This window comes from Gopherus flavomarginatus, chromosome 16 (assembly GCF_025201925.1).
Source record: "Gopherus flavomarginatus isolate rGopFla2 chromosome 16, rGopFla2.mat.asm, whole genome shotgun sequence".
Taxonomy (NCBI): Eukaryota; Metazoa; Chordata; order Testudines; family Testudinidae; genus Gopherus; species Gopherus flavomarginatus.
Genome location: NC_066632.1, coordinates 15735191 through 15743665, shown reverse-complemented (window position 1 = coordinate 15743665; position 8475 = coordinate 15735191).

Below are 8475 nucleotides of genomic sequence, written 5' to 3'. Positions count from 1 at the left end.
TGTCACCAGTAGAAAAGTTTGAAAACTACTGTGCAAATACATCCCAGAATGAGGTTTGGTTTTTTTGCAACAGCAGTAAACTTTTGACTCTTATTTAGCTTGGGATCCATGGCTTCATGGTCTGGGATACTGCTTTGTGAGGGTTGGGAGGGTACTTCAGTCAGGCTGAGAAAAAGATCCTGGCTGTTGGGGAGAACGGAGAGCTGTGTGCTCTCCTCAAGCTCGTCGTCCTCCTCTCCTCCTCATCTTCTCTGTCCGCATTTTCCTCAGGCATGACTGAGATTACCCCCTCCTCGGAATGCACAGTCAGGGGTGGGGTAATGGCGGCGGCCCCTCCTAGAATTGCATTCAGCTCAGCATAGAAGTGGCATGTCTGTGGCTCTGCCCTGGGCCTTCCATTTGCTTCTTTGGTTTTCTGGTAGGCTTGTCTGAGCTCCTTAACTTTCACATGGCACTATAGTGAGTCCCTATTGTGGCCTTTCTCTATCATGCTCCTTGAGATTTTTTCAAAAGTTTTGGCATTTCGTCTTTTGGAACTTAGTTCTGCTAGCACGAAATCCTCTCCCCGGACAGCGATCAGATCCAGTACCTCCCATGCCGTCCATGCTGGAGCTCTTCTTCGATTCTCAGATTGCATGGTTACCTGTCCTGATGATTCCTCCATGGTCACCTGCGCTGATCAGCTCTCCATGCTGGACAAACAGGAAATGAGATTCGAAAATTCGCGGAGCTTTTCCTGTCTACCTGGTCAGTGCATCTGAGTTCAGACTGCTGTCCAGAGTGGTCACAATGGTGCACTGTGGGATAGCTCCCTGAGACCAATATCGTCGAATTGCAGCCACACTAACCCTAATCCGAAATGGCAATACCGATTTCAGCGCTACTCCCCTTCTCGGGGAGGAGTACAGATATTGATATTAAGAGCCCTTTATATTGAAATAAAGAGCTTCGTTGTGTGGACGGGTGCAGCATTAATTCAGTTTAACGCTGCTAAATTCAAAATAAACGCATAGTGTAGACCAGGCCTTACTTAGCTTGTGATCCACTCTGACCCCCAGAGCCCTTTCTGCAGGGCTCCTTCTTAGGCAGTCATTTCTCATTTGGTATGTGGGCAACTGATTGTTCTTTCCTAAATGGAGAACTTTACATTTGTCCTAGTGAACTCCATCCTATTTACTTCAGACCATTTCTCCAGTGTGTCCAGATCATTTTGAATTTTAGTCCGATTCTCCACAGCACTTACAAGCCCTCCCAGCTTGGGATCATCTGCAAACTTTATAAGTGTTCTCTGTGTGCCATGATCTAAATCACTGATGAAGATTTTGAACAGAACCGGACCCAGCACTGATCCCTGCGGGACCCCACTTGTTATGCCCTTCCAGCTTGACTGTACACCACTGATAACTGCTCGCTGGGAACAGTTTTCCAACTAGTTACGAACCTACCTTAGAGTGGCTGCATATAGATTGTATTTCTCTACTTTGTTTATGTCACGTGAGACAGTGTCAAAAACCTCACTAACATCAAGATATACCCCATCTACCGCTTCCCCCAGCCACAAGGCTTGTGTTACCCTGCCAAAGGAAGCTGTCAGGTTGATTTCACAGGATTTATTCTTGACAAATCCATGCTGACTGTTACTTATCACATTATTATCTTCTAGGTGTTTGCAAATCAATATCAAACCTTCTAAAACTTCTGTAGTTGTGCTAGCGGCTGGTCCCCAGACTTACATAGCCATTGTCTTCCTGCAGGAGAGCACTGAATCTACAGCCCTTATACTCTGATTTCTTCTGCTGATTTTCATGCTGTTTCTTTCCAATATGCACTTCCATGTCTCTCTTCATCTTCCTTCACTTCCTCTTTCCTCTCCCAACACGGAGCACTACAACATCTGTAAAAGACATGTGCCAGGGGACTCCTCTCTGGCTGCTTTCTGTCAATGCATCCAGCACCAATATGAACAAAAAAGGGCTTAGTCCCAAGCCTTGATGTATTCCAGCTGCTACTAGAAACTGTTTCCTTTCTCACACGAACCTTTCGGTGTGGCAACAGAACCATTGTACATGTCCTGGACACATCCGATATAAAAGCTTTATTCACTCAATGTGAGGTGTCAGGATCAGGTCCCTGCATAAGGCAAACACCAATGTCGGTCGCCCTTCCACAGCTGCAGAACTCACCCTCTGCCCTGGGTCTCTCTGCAGGGAAAACGGAGCAGCAGGAGCAGCAGTTTTTGCTCTTTCTTTATTTCAAGGTTAGACAGTTTCATGTCCACGTCTGGAGATGGGAGTGCGGCGTTATCACTGGAGATGAGAGGCTCTGCCCCTTAAATGTGCCCTGCAGGCTAGTGCCCCTGAGTGTGCCCCAGAGCTCTGCGTGCTGCTGTGCCAGGTTAGGAGTCTCATTGGAGGGGAGGGAGACATATAGATACTCCTCAGACAAGATCTGTGCCCTCCACTGCTGTGGGGAGGGGGGGGTGCACCCACTAGTGGTGTTTGTTTGAGTGCATGTTTGTGTTATCCACCCACATGCACACTCTAGTGTTCAGAACTGTTGTTGTTCATCAGAGGTGCTATACTGCTAACAGTTAATGGGGATCATCCTTCAACTCATCTGTCAGTGACCTGAGTGTTTCAGGCAGCAGGATCTGTGCCCTGTCCCTGCCCTGCCAGACATTTCTGAGCAGCTGCCTGATGCAGCATAGAGACAGCCTAGGAAACCATGGGCTTGTGACAATGTTGTTCCCTGGCATCTGTAATGAAGGGATGTGAAGAAGGAGTGAAGAAGAAAGGACAAAGGGTTCTAGCCCCAGTTAGCTTCAGGTCCCAGTGGGGCCCTGAGTCAGCCTCAGTGAACCTCCCTTGTATAGGGCTCCCCCTCTGAGAGCACTGCAGCCCCTGAACTGGCATTGGCTGTGATGCCCGACACCCCCTGGGAACACATGGGACGTGGCACCTGAACCCCCGGATGCCTCGCTCCCAGGGCTTTTCCTTTCCTGTCCCCAGAACGTGACTCTCCCTTTCAATGCCCTCCTGAAGAGCACCTCCCTCTGGGACAGTGCAGACATGGACGGGTCGGCCGTCATGGTCCTGCTGCAGAGCGTGGGACTGGCTGCACTGGCCACTGCGCTCCGGTCTCTGGAGAGGACAACACAGAACGTGACGACAGAGTCTCTGGGTGAGGGGGGACGTGTGGCTCTCAGCGCCACCTGCTGGCTACTGTGAGCTCTGGGGTTACACTCTGTGCCCCAAATCCATTGGAAGTTAGAGCCTATATCCCATTGTGATGTGAGCCTGTGTTCAGTACACACAGAGAACCCTGCACCAGGTGCCCCTGCACCAGGAAATATAACCAGCCCCGCCAGTGCCCCAGGAGCAACAGCAATGCCCGAGAAGGGTTTAAATGTCAAATTTGGCATTTCACCACTAGGGGCTGCCACGCTGAGCCAGGCGCTTCCTGATACACACACACACACACACACACACACACACAGAGCCAGACCTTTTACACATACTCACACACAAACGCACACAGACACACACACAGAGCCAGACCTGCCACACACACACACGTACGAGCAAACACACAGACACACATAGAGCCAGACCTGCTACACAAACACACACACAGAGCCAGACCTGCTACAGATGCACACACACACACACACAGAGCCAGACCTTATACACAGACGCACAAGCGCACACGTACCTGCACACACACAGAGCCAGCCCTGCTACACACACACACGCACACATGCACATACACACATACACAGAGTGCCAGACCTGCTAAACACCCACGCGCTGGCACATATGTGCGCGCACACACACGCACACACAGAGTCCCAGACCTACTACACACACACACATACGCGTACACACACACAGAGCCAGACCTCCTACACACACACATATGCGCATGCACACACACACACACACACAGAGCCAGACCTGCTACACATACTCAAACACTCACACACACACACACACACACACACACACAAAGCCAGACCTGCAACACACAAACGCACGCAGACACACACACAGAGCCAGACCTCCTACACACACACTTGCGCGCACACACACAGACACACATAGAGCCAGACCTGCTACACAGAAATGCGCGCATGCACACACACACACACACACACACAGAGCCAGACCTGCTACACACACACACACATGCATACACACGCACACACACAGAACCAGACCTGCTACACACAAACACAAACACACACCCAGAGTCAGACCTGCTACACACACGCGCACATGTTATACCATTTATATTAGACCAGTAAAAACCAGCAGGATCTTATTAAAGGGGACAAGACATTTGTCACATTTATTGCCAATAGCATAATAAAATAAAAGATAACAGCAAACAATGTTGTTTGGCTACTTATTCCTATGATTACTTATATCTATATCTATATCTCCATTCACACAATCATTCATACTAGTTCTGTATAGATATTATAGTTACCAGCCTAAAGGTGCTTGTGACAGAATACTGGCCTGGTACTCTGTACACGAGAGTGGAGCCGAGTCCGGGTCAGGTGCACCTGATGCTCCTGGGGGCTGGCAGCAGAACCAGAGACTCAAAGTGCTCAGTCTTCAGAGTCCAGTTTTATAGGGATTTTTCCCTATGTTAGTTCATGGGAGTTGTTTCATTCTGCTGTTGCTAGATCAATCAGCAGGTGGCTGGCTCCATTCTGTCAGATGTTTGTTAGGTGCTTGGGGTGGATTCCAGTTCGCCCTCCGGGGTCATCTGGTTGATTCCACTTGACACCTTCTTTGGCCGACACTGAATTTTTCAGGCTGGTAACTCCCTAACCATTCATTCATTTCAACTAGGCACTCATTCACATACACTCTTTATCTTTTGCGGTGTGACACTCCCTGTCTTTAGATAAAAATGAATGTACAGAGGTGGGGGTCTCTATTTGTAGTAATTACACAGTTTTGCCTGAGGCATAGGGTCAATTGACGGCTTGTGCGCTGAGTCAATTGACCAATTTAGCAGTTGCACGTAGAGAACAGGGCTTAGAGTCAATTGACGTTTAACAACTTTTATACAAAGTATCTCTTTTGAGCAGGCTTCACACAGATACAGCTATTTCTAACAATAAATCATTACAAATTTACTTCTAACATAAACCTTAAGTTATAAAGTGTCAACAATAAATCAATAAATCATCCCAAATTTACTTCTAACATAAACCTTAAGTTATAAATTATTAATTAACAATAAATCAATAAATCATTTCTCACATAAACCATGTTTAATATAAACCTTTTTAAAAAATATCCCTACATAAACCCACTTTTGACACTACGATACACATATTCTTGTTGGTGTCACTTTCGGTGTAACCTGTTTAAAAAAAGGTACTGTGAGGCAACATGGGTTTGTGATTCCAATCTATTGTACATTCTTTTTATCCAAAAGCACATGCTAAACATTCCAATAATACAAATACAATTCAATAGTAAGACAACTATCAAGGGATGTAGCATTACTGATAGGATGCCAGTAGTGGTTGGGGACCATCCATAGAATATATCATACCAATGATAAGTTGTTATTTGTTTCTCTGCAGTGGCAATCCTTAACATGTCCCCGTTGGCATGTATAATATGAATAATCCGATTTCCTACTTGGTTATCTGTTTGTTCTGAAAATTTGGTCACTTCTTTACTTTTAAGTCAACTATTAGTAAGATCTTGCCATTTAATTCCAAGGTTAATTGAGAAGTCGGACGGCTCAGCTGTTAGTGTTAGCTGAGACTTTTTTGGCAGAGGCAAATAGTAAGTGTGATTTTTAGTAAAAACAGTACTAACATTGCATTTACATTCATCTACTGGGGGGCTGCTAACACTCCCATCCTCCCAAAATACTTCCTCCCACGAGTGGATAAATACACATTGTCCATTGTACAATACTCTGGTGTCATTATCCAATTCATCCACATACATGATCCCAATGAAACATCTTTACTACAAGGCTCTGGGGCAACAGGTAAGGTGAGGCATATCCACTTTTGAGGAGTCCATTGTGTACAACCTCTAGTGTCCAATAGTTTCCCTTTTTCTCCAGCCCACTGGCTTAAGGTCCGAGGCAGCCAGAATGATCCCAGGTGTAATATGGGGAGTGGGCTAACCTTCCACACCTTTGCCTCTAGAGACTGTTGATGTGCTATTTTTACAATTATTTCCCCAATTAACAAGTGTGGGTTTACAGTACTGGAAACATACTGCATCCAGTTATATTGGTAAGTATTGAACAGAGATCTTTTCTTTTCGTTTAACAAATGTATTAAAACCTTAATATTACCCAAAATTACCCAAAACATTTCATGTTCCAAAGTAGATAGGGCATGTATCTGTATTTCAGTGCATCCCATAGCTATAGCTGTGTGGTTTCCAATTTGTAGATTTTTCTTATGGAGTAACCAGGTGGTAGTATTTAGCCATTGCCATAAATTCCATTTGGCTTTTAGGTTACCCAGGCCAATTTGGACTAAGTCTACATTCGCGTGTACTTGTTTTGGGATAAGGCTGTCCTGTAGTTGGGCCAGGGAGCTTAATTTGTTCTTAATAGTTGCCAAGTCCACTGAGTTTGCAAGTCCTGCTCCTGCTCCAAATCCACCTAGCGTAGTATCCATAATATCTCTTTTGGTTCTGGGATGTGGTGCATCTTGGGGGAACAGTTTGTGTGTCCTTATCCAGGCTTGTAGTATTGGGAGGGAAAAAGGCTTACACTTTGGTTCTACTTTTGAGACGTTTAATCTTGTCCAGTCCATGTCAATTTTTACTTCTACCAATAGGGGGCTCACCAAGACTTTCACTGGAGAAGTTTGAATTTTAAATAAGGTTGATTTTGTCATTGGTAATAGGGTGTTTTTTGTGAACATGTGTTCTTTCTCCCATTTCCAGTCACATCCATCAGGGAATGGTATCGTATGTGCATGGTTTGGGCAGTAAACTATGATTACTGTTACGAGGGTCCCTGATTTCACGAAACCGTCCCATATATAAGGGAGTGAAGGGTAGTCTGAAAGCATCGTGGTATCTCCTGCATATCCTTCCGTGCGCACCCCTACCATCCAATGATATTTGCTTGTAGTCCCAGTTCCCCATCCCCAACATATATATGAGTTTCCCCTAAGGGTGTTATTGTTAAATTAGTTTTTAAATCGATCCATCTTAGGCAAATATCTGGTTGTCGTACTGGGGTCCACGGAATGTTGAATATGTGTGAGTTGCTGTGTGTCAGCAATGCGGTGAGGATTGTTTTACCTTGTTCCAGGTATGTTGAAGCATGTCTATCGTTGTTAGGGATTGGCGGAGATTTGTGCATTTTTCCTTTGGGGACAGGCTGTGTCTTTATCATTGAGATTAGGGCCAATGTTGTGATTCAGACCAAGAACTGCCGTGGCTGTGTGTCTCATTTTGTGCAAGGCATCGTTCCATCTGATCTTTTACTATCCTTTTGAGAAAAGCGGAGACAGGGTTAGAACTGGCAGTCTCAGCAGCCGCATTTCGCGCCCGATAGTCCTGCAGGAACAAAAATACACCGCGTCCACAGGGGGTCTTTTATCTGGAAATATAGTTGTAAAAAAATAGAATTAGTTTATGCAAACAACTTCATTTGTGAAACATGAACACACTTTAATTTACCATTTTAATCTATGCGGTAAATGAGAGGGCTGAGGCGGTCCACTATGGACTAGGGACTGGTCCATTTTGACTCCAGTGTGTGATCCCTTTTGCCCAACTTTAAATACATTACCTGATCCGCTGGTTCCCACAGTAGGGAATCCCCATTCTTATTTTGATCCATTTTTGTATTCATGAGCTCAATGGCTTGGCTTATTCTATGCTGCAGGGTGGCTTTGTCTTCCTGCAACTGCTTTAACTACTGCCAGTGCTCATGAGTTGTAGTCTCTGATTCTGCTGCTTGTTCTGGGTTGATGACCAATCTCATTGCCTGTCCAGAGGATCTGGTATGGCTGGATCTTAGTTTTCAGCCTTTTACTGCTGCGAATGGCTGCTAATATTAGCGGCAGTTTTTCCGGCCAGTTCTTACCGGTGTTGTCTACAACTTTCCTAAGGGCTTCTTTAATAGTGCGGTTCATTCTCTCTACTTGTCCGGAAGACTGCGTTCTGCATGGGACGTGGAGTTTGTGTGAAACTCCTAATGCTTTAAGTAGTAGAGTAAATATGTTTCCCACAAATAATCCTCCATCGTCTGAGTCAATAATCTCAGGAGTCCCATATCTGCAAACTACTTCAGAGAATAGTTTCTTAGCAGCTGTGTGGGCGCTATTGTTCCTAGTAGGGAAAGCTTCCACCCAACCTGAAAAGGAATCTATAATTACAAGTAAATATCGAAATCCTTCTTGACTCCTTGGCAATTTATCAATGAAGTCAATTTGGATTCTATGCCAGGGTCCCAGCCTTCTTTGAT